At 31.0% G+C, this 16738-nt stretch overlaps 2 long non-coding RNA genes across 2 annotated transcripts; both read left to right on the top strand.

The window, feature by feature from the left end:
* Positions 1 to 2518: 2518 nt before the first annotated feature.
* LOC146912359 (uncharacterized) lies at positions 2519 to 3064 on the top strand. Its single transcript, XR_015016437.1, has 2 exons — positions 2519 to 2659; positions 2764 to 3064. It is a non-coding gene; the product is annotated as an uncharacterized LOC146912359 (long non-coding RNA).
* Positions 3065 to 13989: 10925 nt separating this feature from the next.
* On the top strand, positions 13990 to 16510 carry LOC146912360 (uncharacterized). The gene is made up of 2 exons (XR_015016438.1): positions 13990 to 14940; positions 16268 to 16510. It is a non-coding gene; the product is annotated as an uncharacterized LOC146912360 (long non-coding RNA).
* Positions 16511 to 16738: the final 228 nt, after the last annotated feature.

A 16738-nucleotide genomic window follows, 5' to 3' on the forward strand; every position in this document is an offset into this window, starting at 1 on the left:
CAAACAAGAAATCTTATTATATGGCTGCACCATCAAGTTTTCACCATAGATTCTCTTTCTTAATGAAGGAGAGATATGAGCTCGATTTCGTTTAGCTTGTTTCTTAACAATCAAATATGATGATTCAATTATGTTCGTAATTTTTAAAAATATTAATTAGTTTAATTAATTGAATTTTTATGCATTATTGTAATTAATAAATGAGATGAAAATAAAAAAAATTACATGGAAAATATTTTTTCCAACTCGTTGTTGCCACCTCAACGCCACGTCACTTAAATGAGAGGGGGATTAGAAAAATGCTTTACCATTTTAAATTGGTGTAGACTTGTGATTTTGGAGTGTGCTCCTCTCAAGATTTTAGTGTCGACTAATGTCAATTTCTATAAGCTAGTCTATATAAAACTTCTAAATTTAAATGGGTCATTCATTGATGAACGATGAGATCTGTCTCATAAATTAATCGGTCCTTCGACTGATACCAATTTAAACAAAATGGATTGAAAAATTAATTTTATTAAGAAAATATTTAATTGGTCAAATTTATTTACATACTACTATATAAAAAATAAAAAAAGCAAAGAAAAATTACGTCATAATAAATGACACTCTTATAGTATCAACTAATAAGGCTGAGGATAAACATGATAATGGTTGATGCACCATCAAAAAAGACTTTGAATGATTAACACCTAGTTTTGCAAGTATATATGCACAAGAGTTTCCTTCTCATAAAATATAACTAAAGGAAATATCCCATTCTTTAACCAACGGGTCTTGTTAACCAGTGTCCCCAGGGCACTAGTTAAGGAACTAAAAGTAGAAAGAAAAGTCAAGTTTTGCACTGAAAAAAACACTTTTTTAACTTTCAAAAAGTAGAATACACAATTTCCAAGATAAAATTTCCTTTTATAATCTAGTGCCCCCGGGGCACTAGTTAACATTTCCCTTAACCAAATACATCTGAATGAGCTCAAGGTTCACAAAGTGACACATCAATAAGAATTTATCCCAAGGTAAACAATGCAAAGAGAGCCTAATGTTATGAAACATGACATCCGTGAAAGGAATGAGAGAAAAGTTATGAAAGTATTGTATTCATGGAAATGAATATTATTACCAATGAGAAAAGATATTACAATGTGGCACCTTAAGCCTATTTATAGTCACTAACTAACTAGTAACTATATGACTGACATATATCTCTAATACCTAATTCTTAGAGAGAATGAAAATTTCCGAATAAATGAGTTGAGAGGGGTGAAATTGGTGCTACGTTGATATTGCGGACCAATAAATTGGCATGTGGCCTTTAATATGCTTAGAAAATTACCCCATGCTTAGAGAATTTGCCTTAAATCACTTGCAAATTTTAAATCATCTTAGAGAATTAAATAGAAAAATCATCTTAGAGAATTATAAGGGCCTACTCACATTTTTTATTAGTTTCACCCCAGTAAATTTTATATACACCCCGTCAAAAACCATAATTTCTAACCTACGCATATAGGAACCCTAAAGACACCTAAAAAAACATCATTAAGGCCTAAAAAAGTTACTGAATACTAAGATACCAAACTTATCAAATAATATCGTCATGCTGGTCATATGTGGTCTTCCTTTTGTTGTGCTAGACGTGACTAACTCAATCTTCGTAACTCATGATATGTGTTTGTTTTTTATGCTAATATTATGAGTGTGCTAACACTATTTGCATAACTTATTCATAACAATATGATGAGTACCAGATGGTTCTTTTGTCATGCTCTTAATACAAACTACTTCGGTCACTTAATGAATACTTGATAATCTTTATATTTAGTGTGATTATAATTCAATTTGTTGATTCATACATCCCCAGATGATGAGTAATAAATGGTCTATTCTTTACCACACACTCAATATGTACTACTCACAACATCTACCATGTGAGCACTGGATGCTATTTTCCATTTTATTTTCTTTTGTTTCTTTTCTCTCTCGCTTTGTTTCACTTCTTTATTTTCTTTTCTTTTATCTTGCCTATTCTTGCTTATCAGATGCTACCTGCACATTTCAATACACGTTTGAAGATAAGTTGTTCTCTATTATTTGTTATCATCGAAACAATAAAAGTTACAATGTTCTTGAACAAATATGGTTCTTAGTAGCCATAGCCTAGGGTTCACATGAAACAAATCAAAACTAGTGTACCACATTTCGTATTCAACTTATATCCTATAATACCTTCATTCAAAAATGGACCACATTTGGCATTATCATTCATCCAACAACACACTTAATTTATGCATAAGGAAAATGTCGTCTAACAATAAAATTCATCTTTTGTGATTTTCCTTTTCCTATCATGAAAGGTTATAAAATAATGGAAATTCATAAAAAATAATAATGTATTCTTATGTGACCTCTTTACTAAGTGTATTAAAGGGACAAACACAACACAAAGATGTACTTAAGAGACATTTGATAATGATTCCAATTTTAGGATTTTTGTTTTTTACAACTACATAAGTACTATAAATTATGCAATTGGTGTAAGTGGAAGATGAACTTTAAAAATTAAAGTGATAAACCTATTTGCTACATGTAAAAAGGAAAAATATGATTGAAATTATGATTATCTTTCTTTTCATATTTTGTTTTGCAATGAACACCGAAGGTAAGCCATTTTTTATCCCTTTCATATATCCTTCTTTGCTCATGTACTCAATATTTTCTTTATCCTATTTTAGTTGCACTCATTTATTTCTATTTTCATTACAGCATTTAAATGTAAAAGTGATGATGATTGCCATTGCCCGCCACCTTTGAAACCGAAGTGTAAGTACACAAAATGTGAATGTTTAACAGTGTGGATTGGCCCACAAGATTTTGTACCCACATGATTCTCTATATATTTAGTCTCCTAGACCAAATTTCAAAGGTTATTTCATAAACATCCAGTAATTTGAATTATTTTTTTTTTTTTTCAATTTGAAGAACCTCGATGTGTACTCAAAGATGATTGAAAGAAAATGAAATAAGACAGCAAATAATAATATTTAGATTGTCTTTTATATCTTAATTTTAGAGATATTGTCACGACCTTCAGTTTTGATATTTCTTTTCTTTCAAACCTTACCACCTAACAAAATATATTTAATATTAGTTAATAATTTTTATGTTTTTTCAAAGGCTATATTTTATATTTATGTCATAATATTGTTACATCTGTGATTTTTCTCACACATGAATTTATGTTTTTCTTACATTTTAATTTTTTTAACAATCACAACGTTTGTGTTTGCTTTTAAAAGTATGGAAAACTAGAACACCAAGCTCAAATTTCCTTTTTCTATATAAATAAAATGTGATCAATATATTTTTTCCTTCAAAAATAAAACTTTCATAGCAAAAGTCAATATGATTATGTACAGTGATATTTTATCATAAAAATGGCATACATCTGATTTAAAATGAACACATATTAGTATTTGTAAAAGAATGATAGTAAAGACTAAAGATCTAAATCTCCATGATCAGATACCTAGATCAAATGTTGTACAGATAGAGCAACTGAAGGATTTCCATGTGTTTCCTCTTATGGAGGAAAGTTTGGCAATTTTAGGGGATCTTTATTTGAATTTTTTTGACCTTTTTAATGCCTTACAAGAAAAACTTTATGGTGTTATGTATGCAATTGAGATTAATCACGACAATGGTTGGACCAACTTCATGTTAAAATGTGATTTTATGGTTATGGTCAAAGCTTTCACCAACACCTCTATTGTTGCTTGGAGATTACAAAATATACGACCTAATTGTTTGATTTTGGTTAGAAGTTTTCGATTTAGGAGTTCATATATCTTAGAGATGCCAATGGATGTGGAGACAAATTGCATAATCATGTATTCCTTTCTTTCATTTTGATTGAGAGTTGCTTTTAATAGGTATCATATCATATCATATTATAGAAAAGAAGGATGTGTGCACGCATAGATTTACTAGAAAGGTGAATTGAGTTTGGTCTAGTCCAAGGGGGTGTGACTAACATAAGACAAATCAATAATGGTATGAATAGAAGGACCAAAAGTCACTTAATCTCATTTTTATCACTTTTATAATTAAAAGCGACTTTCAAATATTAATCATATCTCAACATAAATTTTAATAAACATAACTAATTAAAATGAAATGGTGGTTTTTTTTAATGAAATGATATGGTTGTTTCGAAATAACTATGCAAACACTTATTATTAATTTAATGCATACAATCATAAAAGAATTATTGGAAATAGTAACGAGTGTTCACGAGACACTGTTTAAGTTTCATGAATAATTTCTAAATTTAAGATCTTTAAACAACGTTTTAAACGCACCCGATAGCATGACTCAAGAATTATTACCAACACAGATACACGGGTAAAATCATCTACAAAAATATATACGCTCACATTTTAAAGCAAATGGTGAGACTCAACACCAAATTGAAAAATAAAAAGAAATAAACAAACAAGAAAGAGGGAGACGAACCAAAACCCTTCCTTATCAAGAAAGTCTAAAATAGGGCAATCATAGACTATTCCATTGTTGATCTTGGAGAATAATCAAATGAATTTCATTAAACCAGACAGAGTTTTGGACACATAACCCTAAATTGGCCAGCTTGTCAAAACTGTGGGAAATTACAAAATTCAAGTTTCTCAAAAGAAAGCTCACGATCTCTCTCGAATAATACTAGTGATGAAAGCTCAAAGATTTAAAGAGATGGAAAAACTTTATTCTTATGCATTAATTTGGAGTATTATATATCTTAAATTCAAATGGATGTTTAACATTATCAAACTCAGCATTTAAATATGCAAAAAAACAATAACTTCTGATTGCGTAAGAGAATTTTGTTTCTTTGCTTGTTTTGTTCGAGCTTTGAATCAAGGATACTTTATTCTTGTTTTCTCCCTTTGTTCAGTGGCTTTTTGTTAAATAGAGAAGGAAAAGATGAATTCGGTGAAGCGAGATAATAATTAACAATTATTTCGGTACACGTCACTTTGTTGTACTAGTACTATCTAATTAAAACCTTTTTTTTTTAACTTTATTATTTTGCAAGAGATGTTCCTTTCTACAAGTTTCATAGAGATTTTCTCCAAAATTTATTTGCACCACTTGAGGTTTTCCTTTATTTTTTTATCTCCTACTCAACTTCTTCTTCCTCTTTCTTCAATCTTCACCTACTTATTTCGGTTAGGAGGTTTTGAGAAATTATAAGGGAATTTGTGTGAACCTATTCGCAAAGTACCAGAAACTGATACACAAGTAACAATACGCGGCTCGCAACATATCAAGAGAATAATGTGACTATGAGTATATGATCATTAAGCTAGATTTGGACAAAGCTTACGATATTCTTGAGTGATTTTTTGAGAGGCTTGACAATATATATAAATTTGTAAATCTCCAGTGTTCTTCTCTAGTACCGTGTAAGAAATCCATGCTACGTACTCTCAACTCGCATATTGGTTTTAAATCACTTATGATTTGAAATAAAGCTTTACCTCCATCGAAATATCTCCAGATTCGGAGATTAATTCTTAATAGTTGTCTACAGTTGAATGTTTGATAAGCATAGGTTGTAATCTCCCCTCTATCTGTACATTGTGCAACAAACAAGCAGACTCTTCTCAAAATTTATATTTACAATGCCCTTTTGCTTTGTCATTGTAGAACTGGTTTTTCTCTAAAATCAATATCTGCATCAACCTAAACTCAGTTATGGAGGTTTTAGAGGTTACAAATAGATATTGGAGCCCACACTCAGAGCAAGATTATCATACTTGCAACTATTCTCAAAATTATTAAAGTGATCTTGTTCATCATAAATAACTAGAGATTCAATGACATGAGACTTAATTGAAGCAAAGTCAGAGGTACAAAGATACTCTCTACCGTCGCATGTATAAGCAAAAATATTTTTCAAGTTCATTAAATAACTAATGTATATAGTCTAAGAAATCTTTGGTTATATATGAGATAAAAGGGTGTATACAAACCATAAAGAAAAAAATGGAACACCAAAAAACAATCAAATCTAAATATAACCGAAGGGCGCCACTCCCGTGGCTTAATGTGAAAATATCGAGATAGTTTTATGATTGTACTCCCTTCAAAGACAAATATTAGGGGAAAAAAATTCAAATCATGTTGATGTATTTGATTAAAAATTTGAGTCAGATCCATCAACTTTGTTTAACTTTTTTTTGTTGCTTATATTTGAGACCAAGAATATACTAGTACACACCTTAATATATGAAAATGCAGTATATTGTTTGTATTGCAAGAAATGTTGTGTCAATTTATTTGAACTTACAACAAAACATAAAACTAAAGATACAAGTAATTCCTATGATCTTTGTTGGTAATCTAATTCTACCATATACACATTTATCATCGTGACGTTGGTGTTATCATGGAGATTCAAGGTATAGAAAACGAGTATCTGAGAGAGATGGCTAGCGCCCTGCTAGGGCAAATATGGTAACTGAAATTGCTTGCCTCTGAGAGTTAAACCCATGACAATTGTAATGCCAAAGCGCTACTTTAGTACCAGACCATCATAATAAATCTAATATATTTGCGCATTATTCCTATATATATATATATATATATATATATATATATATATATATATATATATATATATATATATATATATGAGGTTTGCTAGGATACACCCACTAGTTTTTATTAAGGTGTGTTTTAGCAAAGATATAACTAAAAAGTTGTTAAATACACCTTAAGGTGAATGTTGCTAAAACACACCTTCTAAAAAATAAGTGGGTGTATGTTAGCAACTCCTATAGGCATTTGCTAGGATACACCCACTTATTTTTTAGAAGGTGTGTTTTAGCAAGTTATAACTAAAAAGTAGTTAAATACACCTTAAGGTGTAGCTTGCTAAAACACTCCCACATAAAAACTAGTGGGTGTGTTCTAGCAAATATATATATATATATATATATATATATATATATATATATATATATATATATATATATATATATATATATTGTATTTTTCCATATATAAAAATAAAAATCTGGGCTTCTACATTTGGGAGGCCCACCTTGGTAGAGCTGTTTGCACCCCCTAATGGCCGGCCCTGCATATCATGATAGGTCCTTAAAAGGATAATAAGGTCCTTAAAAGGGTAAAAAGAACCTTATTACCCTTTTAACCTATGTGAAACTTAAAATACATAAAGAACTAACCTAGTATTTTTGTCAAACTTAAAAGACTAAAAGATGTATTTGACCTTGTATAAAATAAGAAAGTTCTAGTAACCAACATTATAATTATTCTCTAAAAAAACACTATAAAATTTCCTATTTTTTGCCTTTGTATTAACTAAGGAAAATATCAACCTAAAATATTTATAAGATTTTCGTTTGAAGTTGTATTTGTATATTATTTATTAGAATATGAATCTTTTTTATTTTAGTTACATGACTATATATTATGTTTACGAATGTTATTTTCAATTAAATAAAATATTGTTCTTTGAAAAAAATTATTTGATTTTATTATGGGCCTATTTTTACTATGAGAGTAAAGACTCCAATTTCATAGGAATGACCTTGTGTACGGTTGTAAGATTGAAATTCAATTCAGTTAGCTGATTTCTTTCCCTCCGATAAAAACAAAATTTTGAAAGATGATTTACTATATTCGTTTACAGATCGCTGACAATGATGCCGAAAACGGAAAAAGTTAGCCCAAATTCATGTTTGTTCTTTATATATAGTCTAAGATATAAGTTATTAGATAGAGGAATATGGTTATTGATACTCGTACGTTTGCAAAACTACCTTTATTATGTATTTGTGCAAAAAGAAAAAAATAGAAAAGAATAAATTAAAGACGAGAAACTAAATAAATAATTAATGTTGTTGATCTTTCTCATCTAATTTCGAAGTAGTAAATGATATAATTTATATATTTTTCGTAAAATACATAATACATAAGTGTACTTGAGGTTAATATTTACAAACACTTTGTATTTCTAACATATATAATATTTAATCTCACATGATAGACATGTCTCAAAGATTTATATTTAATAATGAAAAATAAGAAAATTGGGTACTCTTTATAAGATATATTGGTGGTTTGTACATGTAGTTGATGACGTTGTTTGTGATTTAAATGCATGACTCTAGAGTAATATTTAACACATGAATAATGAAAGAAACATGTATTATTTTCCAAATATATTGGTGGTTCATGCATGTACTTGGTGTTGCTGTTTTTGATTCAAGTGCATGATTCCAAGAGTCGTGTTTATTCATGAGAATAAAATCAAGGGAAATGCTAACCGGTGCCCCCGGGCACTGGTTAAGGATATGAAAAAGTCAAAAACAGTTTCCTTTTATGGTAATAATTGCCTTTTATGGTATGCTTAACCAGTGCCTCGGGGGCACCGGGACCCTAAAATCAATTATGTGTGATTTATTTAATATTAAAAATTGATTTATTAATGTAAAGTTAATGATATATTAATTATGTGTTTTATCTTCTTTAATTAATAAAGCATGCATTCATTTCATCGTAAAAGAAGATGCATTCATCATGATTTGATATGTTTATAAAATGTTTCTCTTTGTCAAGTGATTCAAAAACAAGAACATTAAATGTTGTAATGAGTAATGACTGGTTTTTTTACTAGGAAGTTGTTTACTACTCCCTCCGGTCCTAAATATAAGCAAATTTAACTTTTTAGGTTCATTCAATTAATGATGTATGTGGTTCATATTATGGACCACATACATCATTAATTGAATAAATCTAAAAAGTCAAATTTGCTTATATTTAGGACCGGAGGGAGTACTTCAAAAAAAGTTGTTTACTTATTTTTTTGGAAAAAAAAAAGTTGTTTACTGTTAAGCCATTTATATCAACAAAAATAATACTCCCTCCGTTCCTTTTTAAGTGTCACTTTTGGAGAATTTTTTTGTTCCTATTTAAGTGTCACTTTACATAGTTTAATGCAACATTAAATGTTATTTTACTAATATTACCCTTATTTATTATTGTGGAGAGAGAAATATATGTAATGAGATATTAAATAAATAAGGTTATTATAGTAAATATAGAAATTATTGTATCAAAAGTAGCAACATTTATTGATTGTCTTGGTTTGTGTAAAATGTCAAAATGTGACAATTAAAAAGGAACGGAGGTAGTAAATTTAGTTGTTTATTGAGACTATGACTTATTATGTTTTGAGAAAAATAGTTGATAGTGTTATCTCATTTTGTTTGTTGTGACGTTTTTTAGATTTTTTTATGCCACTCAATTATGTATCTTTTATTTATTTTAATTGATTGTAATTTAGATTTTGTCTTATTTTGTTTATTAAATTTGCAATTTAAATTTTTTATGTTCACTTTGACACCCCAATTTTTTGTTTAAATTTCACGCTTGTGCATAGAATGTCTTTAAATAGTGGTTAATGAGCTTTACAGAATGAAAAATCGTTCAAGCGAACCCAAATTCCATTCTTGGATGGAACAATTTATGATTAAACTATACTTATCTTACGATCGAACTTCAAATTATCCGGGTCGCTATCCTTTAAAACTGGAGCTTTAACACACAAAAAAAGCTTTAAAAGGTGCTAAGAGACACTCATTAGCATTTATTTCTCTTTCTGCCTTTTTATTTTTTTTTTTGTATTTGTGCCTATATGTTGTGACTAAATCATAAAAATTAGAGAAATGATATTTGAACAACCATTTTGCAACAACTTTTTGACAACTTTCTCTCTCATACCCACATCATGTTTTTATTATCTCTCTTCCTTTTTCTCTCTCTATTATTTTTGACCAATAGAAATTGAGGAAAAGGAAGTTGTCAACAATAGTTGTTCATATATCATTACTCTAAAAATTAACAACATATAAATGAGATGAACATATACATGATCCAACATTTGAGTGAAGACTTGATGTCAAGTTCTCTCTTATGTGGACTTCCCATACAACCAACTTAATAATATTCCTCTAAACTCTCTTCATGACCCAACATTTGGTTCATGCTTGAAATTTAGGATTTAGGGACTAACATGATTTTATTTTACCTTAATTTTAAAAATCTAAGTGGAAAGCCTTGTCTCACTGAAATCATGTAAGAGAATTGAACAACAACTGAATATAGATGCAAGTACATAGTCTCATCAATGGTTTAAATGTCTTAAAAAGATCAATGGTTCAATTTAGTCAAAAAACTCGGTACGTAGAGTTTTCTGAAACTCACAACTAAGGGTGTTCAAATCCAAACCGATCCAAAATAAAACCACAAACCGATCCAAAAAAACCGAAAACCGTAAAAAAATCAAATATTTTTGGATGTGTTTGGATGTTGTTTTGGAAAAACCGCTATGATCGGATCGGATTTCAGATTGCCTTTTCCAAACCAAACCGAACCAAACCCAACCGCAAAAGTAAATTTTTATACTTATTTATTATTTTATTAGTATTATATATTGCATTAATATATTTCTTATTGGTATTTAATCATTAATTTAATCTATATTATTACTACTTCATCTATTTCAAATATAATCAATCATTTTCATTGTGTAATGTTAACTTTTTAAATAAATTTGTGTCATATTTTATATCAAACCTATTATTTTACGGTGTATGAGTAATATTAATATTAATAAAAAAAAATTACATGTTGCACTTTGGATATCCAAAAACCGATTCAAATTAAACCGCATATATTTGGATCGGATCGGTTCAGATTTTTTTAACATGATCATCCAAACCGAACCGAACTGCACGTGATTTTTATTTTGGATCGGTTGATTTTTTACCTCAAAACCGATCTAAACCGAACCGCGAACTTCATGAGAAATACACAATCTAAATCTTCAATAATATATTCCTTGACAAGCAAAATTCCTTGGCGTATTCCTGCAGCGATCCGCCTTAGTCCGGAGGACGTTTGGTCCATGTGTCAGAGTTGGACTGGCGTTTTGGCTGGTCCAAAACATATTCAAATTCACCTAAAAAAGTCCTTAATTGACCAATAAATGCAGTATAAGGACTTGAAATTTGGTTTGCATCTCAATCAATGATCAGAAAAATATCTTGCATTCACCAACTTGAAAGACACTTTACATAAGAATCACAACCAATGGACCAACAAGCACAACCAATGGACCAACTCTAAATATTTTTGTTTTCCTAAACATTTTGCATCTAAAGAATAACTTTGTCCAGAATCCACCTTCACAGGAACTTGATCAGTAAGTAAGCTGGACCAATCCCATGAAACAGCCTGCTAGATAATAGCAGAAATATAATTTAATTTATATTAGCGACTAATGATTGTATAAGATATACCTAATTCTTTGTGGCGAACATTTAAGAAATAAATCCTGCTATGTCATTATGTAGTGTCTTTGTATTGGATCATGAACATTAGAAAGTAAATTGAGTTTGCTTACTCCGCAAGTAAATACATTATGTAAACGTTTGTTCAATCAATGAATTCACTCTGTTCATTAAATTCATAATACTTTGAAAACTTCAGTTGTGCTTCTATGGTACCAGTACTATTACTTACAACACCATATGAAACAGCAGAAAAGATTGAAAATTTGCATTCTAACACTTTTATCTTGAAACTGCATTTTTCTGATGGATAAAGTTACACAAATACCAAAACTTCCATCCACAAAGTACATATTTCAAGAGTAACAAGTCATTGATTCCATTGAGCCGAAGAATTGAACTGAGAAACAAATAACCTCACTGATTCCATTGAGCACAATAATATATCTTCAATTGCAAATAGAAAACTACAAAACTTCCAATTATCATTGCACGACCTTGTTGTCTTTTACCTTGAATCTAAACAACAAACTCTTTTTACTATTATTATTATTAGTATTCACCTTGGTCGCCGATGTTTCATCAATGTCACTAACTTGTTTCTCTATCTTGTCATTATCCACAATGGTTGAAGCTTTGAGTTTTTATGTAGGTGACCATGATCATCACCACCGACAGTAGCGCAAGACATATCGAAGAGTGTCTGTGCTCCATTAAGATGTTCATGATCAATGATATTTCTCCTCTTGATAGACCGTTTATTGGTTTTATGGGACTTTGGTGGCGAATACTGGTTAAGTCAATCACTGGTGGTGCAATACCAACTTGAAATTTAAATTGCTCCAAGGATGTGGTTGGAGATTGAATACTCTTGGAACCCTTTTCACGGTGCAATATTATATGTCGGCAGAAAGCCTTAATAGATGAAAAAACCTTGTTGCAAACAGGACAACTATGTTTCTATTTTTTATCATCGTCCTTATTAATAGCATGATTGCGTCTTTGTTTCTTGTGTAGAGGTTGTGAGCGGCGGTGAGATGTTGTGGCCACCTAGTGTGTTGCCAGAGTTGAACCGTTTGCCACACAAATCACACTCATACATTCTTGAACCTTGAGATTTCTCAATATCATTGAATGAATGAAAAGGAGAACATGGATTATAAAAGGAACAAGAAGGAGCACCTTTCAATGACATAAACTCAAATTATTATACATGAATATAGACCTAACCGTTATTTCTAGAGTAATAGCATCATGTCCCTTAGATAATAAGGCAATCTCTTGCTATATAATAAATCAAAAGTTCAATTACGAAAGAACTTGAATGCATGATATATATGGAATCAAAATCGTTGAAAAGTGACAACAACAATAACAAGCCTTATCCCATTAAGTGGGATCGACTACATAAATCAAACGACGACATAGTGTTCTATCCAAAATCACGTCTTTCTCCAACTCATTTAACTTTAGATCACTGAAAAGTGACTATCTAAACTAAAACACCAAGCCAGAAGATAACGGACTAATGGTAATGTTATAATAAATGTTGCAAGGGAAACATGGCTAAATGGGACAATGCTGCAGGGCATGTAGTCCTGGTCTTAAACAGAAAGAGTTACAAGCTTGGCATTTGCACCAGGGTCCAGGGCCGTCAAACTGAAGTGGGCCTGGATTTCCATAAATTTCGTCCACCAGAAAGCTAGTCGCATTTCTACGGAACAATCTGCAAACAAGAACATGCAGCAGAGCACTGACTACCAAGAACAATATTCCTCTCAATGTAATAGTAGTTGGATGAAAAGCTGGTTTTCCTACTGATGTTGATCCTGGATTTCAAGACCAACGCTTCACTGGCATTATAGCCTAAAATTCATTGTAATTTCAAACAGGCAAAACTATAAACATTGTATAAAACAGAAAGCTTTGATATATAATATAAAACAATCGAGTATAACCACTGCATTGGGATGAAAAGCAAAAGAACAAAACATATATACGGTCATTGGAGCAGGCGCAGCACCAAATTTCCACTTGTTTGCAGATTCTTCAAGTTATGTTGCCATATATTCATTCTTCTTATAGTCGAAGCTGAATCGGTTCTGGAACGAGTTCCCTCTTATAACGGTACTTCAGTCTCTTCTCTTTCATATACACACTTTTGTAGCACTAATGGCAAAAATTCCAAGCTGAAAAGCTTCTCACCGCTAACAACAGCGAGCATAACATGGAGTGTGGGGATTGGATTGACTGTGTAATATCCAGCTGAATTTGTAATAAATTGTCGTATTAGTTACATGTCAAAAGATAAATAATTGTTAAAGGGGTTAATTATTTATTGAGAAATGAGACATTAGTCTGTAAATGTCTCCCTTATTATTCCAATGAACTCGAAGAATTTAATGGTTACGTATTAATAGAGGGTAAATGTGTCTTTTTCCTTGAAGGGCATTTTGGTCATTTGGGACTCAAGATTTTTTTAAAAAGAAGAGGGGACCATTTATTTTTATTTTTTTAACCATTTTCTTCATTTTTTCCAAACCATTCTAGAGAATTCTCTTTCCCTTCTCCTTACCAAAAAAACCGGTCCTTTCTCCCTCCTACACCCAAATCATCATCTTCATTTTTAACCATTTGAAATCAACATACAAGCATGAATCCTCTATCCTTGTAACATAAGAATTCAATTGACAAGTTTATCCCATCTTTTCTCCTCCTTCAGCTGATTCTCCATCACCATCACAATTTGTGGAGTTTTTTTATCAAGCTTGAATTGAGGGTTTTTGCAAGTGCTTGAAGCTGAAGCTACAGTCCTTGTAAGTGAGTAATTAGTTGTGATGTTGGCTTTGTGATAAATATATCATGATAATATGTTGAAGTTGTTGTATGAGTTAATTAAGAACCAATTCTACATGTTTGGATAAGTGGAGTAGAGATGGGAATGATGTTGAAATTGGTAGAAGCTACAAGTTGTTATTGAGTTATTTAAGGTGTTTGGTTATATGGGCTGTTATGCATATATGTTTAGTGCTGTTATAAAGAAGGAATGAGAAGCTTCTACATGTGTAATTTTGGTACTAGAAATGCACGTTTGAAATTGTGGGAATCATATGGCTGAATTTCATGAAAGTTAGTAAGCGCGGGTTCTGGTTTTGTATTCGTAAATCTGGTTGTGTAACTTGGAATGAAGTGATTGTTAAAGTTATGGATTCCTCATTTAATTCCCTACAGTTTGGACACAAACTGTGTATGATTCGGATTTGAAACGAGTTTGGAAAACGCGTTTGAAGTTGGACAATGTTGCTGGAAAAGCTGCAGAAAAAGGCTTACGGGTTTTGTCATGATTTTTGCGAAATGAGCTAAATTGTGGATTTAGACTAGTTAGAAAGGTGCAGAATTGAACGCCTATGATTAATAAGAGTTTTGATCAAAGTTTGGAATGAATTCGGAACACGCAGAAGCCATAAGCTACAGTTAAGATGTTTAGGATAAAAGTGCTTACGGAGCACACCGAGAGCTTAACTAGGACTCAAGCAGCGCGGAGACTTCAGAAAATGTTAAGGTGAGTTGATAACGATCATTATCACTTATTTTTACTATTAATATTATTGATATTTTGATAATGTTCTATGTTAAAGTGTTTATAAAAATGGGGAGCACACCCTTTGAACATTTTTCTTCTCAATGATAGTTATGTTTAAAGTCATCGATATGATTATGGTCTCTTTTTGAATTTATCTATGACTTATTGAGCGAATGATTTGAAATAGAGGTTTGATTGCATATAATATGACATGAGTTTTGAGATATGGAGAAATACGGTTTTGAGATATATGTTCTTGAGAATTTTCGATGTTAATATGCGCTCCATTTGGATTTGGATTTTACTTGTGATTTTATAAAGTAAAGAAATTGAAACGGAGGATTTGATTTTATGTATTTTCGTAGTTGTTTTGATATGTTGTGAAATATGGTTTTGAAATATGCGTTTTGAAAGGATTTGATATTAATATGTACGCGATTTGGATTTGGATTTGAATTTGAATTTGGATTTACTTATGATAATTGAGTTTTGATGAATGTATTTTGATATAAGTTTCGTTATGTTTCAAAATATGGTTTTAGACGTGTTTTAAGAATGAGGTTTTGAAAATTACGGTTATAATGACGACGATCTAGGTGCACCTAGTATGTGATTTCAATTAGGTAGAGTTACCCCGTTAGATGGAGCCGCCCCTATGGAAAGGCCGCCATTAGGAGGAGAGGGCTATCAACGAGAGGTAAACTTCCTAATTGAAAATGTTTTACATCTTGTTTTGAGTCGAGAGAAAAGAGCTATCCGTTAGATGGAGCCGCCCCATGGAAAGGCCACCATTAGGAGGAGAGGGCTATCAACGAGATGGAGCTAGTTCTCGATTCACCCATTTGATTATTTTCACTAAAGTTTGATTTCTATACTTTATTTAACGTTGATTATTTTGGTATTATGAAATTGAATATGATTTTATATTTTATTTGAAGTGATTACTTTGATTCCATTTCATTAAGTTTGATTTTTATTTTCTATTTGGATTTGATTATCTTGATTTCTTTTCATTATAATCGATTTCTATATTTTATTTAAAGTTGTGGATTTGGTTTCATCTCTTGACGACATTGAATTTTGATATAGTCTTATTTGGTTTGATAAAGTTACAAAGTTTTCCGAATCTTCACGGTACACTTGATTGTGAGTTTATCATATTTTTACACGGGTACTAGCTTTGTAAATTAAAGTTAGAATTGAGAAAAGCAACTATCGTGCTCTTATGTGTTTCCCTTCTAGTTGGTAGTGGTTGTTGTCTCTCACTAAGTCCTTGTGACTTACCCTTTTTCTTATATTTTTACAGATTCAAAGTCAATTGTGTAGAAAGCTTCTAGCAGGGTTAAAGATCTATCAGTGTCAATCTTTTGGTAGGTTTCCTATGTGTATAAATTGAATGGTTAATGTATCTGCAGCTATTGGTTGTTTACAAATGTTTTGTTTGTGTTGTACAAACATTTAGTTATGTCGCTTTGAGATTCTAATGGTAATACTAGTATGAGAAAAATGTTATTTGAGATACTAAATGATGAAACAGGTTTTTAAAATAGGATTCATATCTTGGAAATGTTGAATTTACAGAGGAAACTCTGTCGAAATTTCAGTAAAAATTTTTTAAAGTGAAAACCGAATTGGAATTGTTTTTATTTTATAGTTTGTCAAGATGAATCAATAGGCTTGCCGGGCTAGAATGTTCTAGTTCGTGCGCCGGTCACGATTAGTGTTTTTGGGTCGTGACAGACTGCTGACAATGATATTCCGCAGTCATGAGTCCGTG

This window comes from Medicago sativa, chromosome 6, assembly GCF_051527215.1.
Source record: "Medicago sativa cultivar Bolivia chromosome 6, Bolivia_mono, whole genome shotgun sequence".
NCBI lineage: Eukaryota > Viridiplantae > Streptophyta > Magnoliopsida > Fabales > Fabaceae > Medicago > Medicago sativa.